The sequence below is a fragment of the Dendrobium catenatum genome, unplaced genomic scaffold (assembly GCF_001605985.2).
Source record: "Dendrobium catenatum unplaced genomic scaffold, ASM160598v2 original_scaffold_31010, whole genome shotgun sequence".
Taxonomy (NCBI): Eukaryota; Viridiplantae; Streptophyta; class Magnoliopsida; order Asparagales; family Orchidaceae; genus Dendrobium; species Dendrobium catenatum.
Window position 1 is genome coordinate 379,450 of NW_021349468.1, and position 866 is coordinate 380,315.

Here is an 866-nt window from a genome sequence, read left to right on the forward strand (position 1 = left end):
TTAAATGTTCTATATTAAACATTTAAAAAAGAGCCAACCAAAATATCATTAAAGAAATCAATGGGGTTGAGGATACTATAAACTATCTAAGAGGTAATGCCGCTGAGGCTATATATTACTTCAATGATCTTTTTAATAGAATTTTAATTATTGGTTCTTATTAGGACCATATCCCTCTTAGCCATAAACTCTCTCTTTTGGAATTACACAATCTCCATAAAGAATTTTAGCTTGAGGAGATTAAAGCTGGTCTCTTTATGATTGGCAATGACAAAACTTTAAATTTTCACTTAGCTAATTTCTTAGAAATTTGTGCAATATTTAAGTATAATGGTGTAAGTGATAATGATATTAGACTTAAATTATTCCCATTTTATCTAAGTGGTAAAGCTAAGAGGTGTTTTAGTTCTTTACCCCAAAGCTCTATAAACACTTGGAATGAGTTCACTCATAAGTTTCTAGCTAAGTATTTCTCACCTTCAAAAACTGCCAAACTAAGAAATGATATAACTTATTTTACCTAGATTTAAGGAGAATCAATTTATGAGAGTTGAGAGAGATGTAAGGAAATGCTTAGGGAATTCCCTCACCATGCTTTACCTATTTGGTTGGTTATTTAAACATTTTATAATAGATTGGCAAGATCTCTTAGAGCAATCATAGATGTTGTAGCTAGAGGATCATTAATGTCTAAGCCATTTGAGGAATCATATGAATTAAAAGATAAAATGGATACTAATAATTCCTAGTGACATGCTGATAGGGTAAATCCTAAGAGAGTAGTATGAGTATATGAATCTGATACTTTGTCAATTTTGACTGCACAAGTTGTATCAATTTTTAAGAAGTTGAGCATAATATAGTAA

General features: G+C 30.1%; 1 non-coding gene across 1 annotated transcript; it reads right to left on the reverse strand.

Moving 5' to 3' along the window:
- Positions 1–491: 491 nt before the first annotated feature.
- On the reverse strand, positions 492–597 carry LOC114578449. Its single transcript, XR_003699474.1, has one exon. It is a non-coding gene; the product is annotated as a small nucleolar RNA R71 (small nucleolar RNA).
- Positions 598–866: the final 269 nt, after the last annotated feature.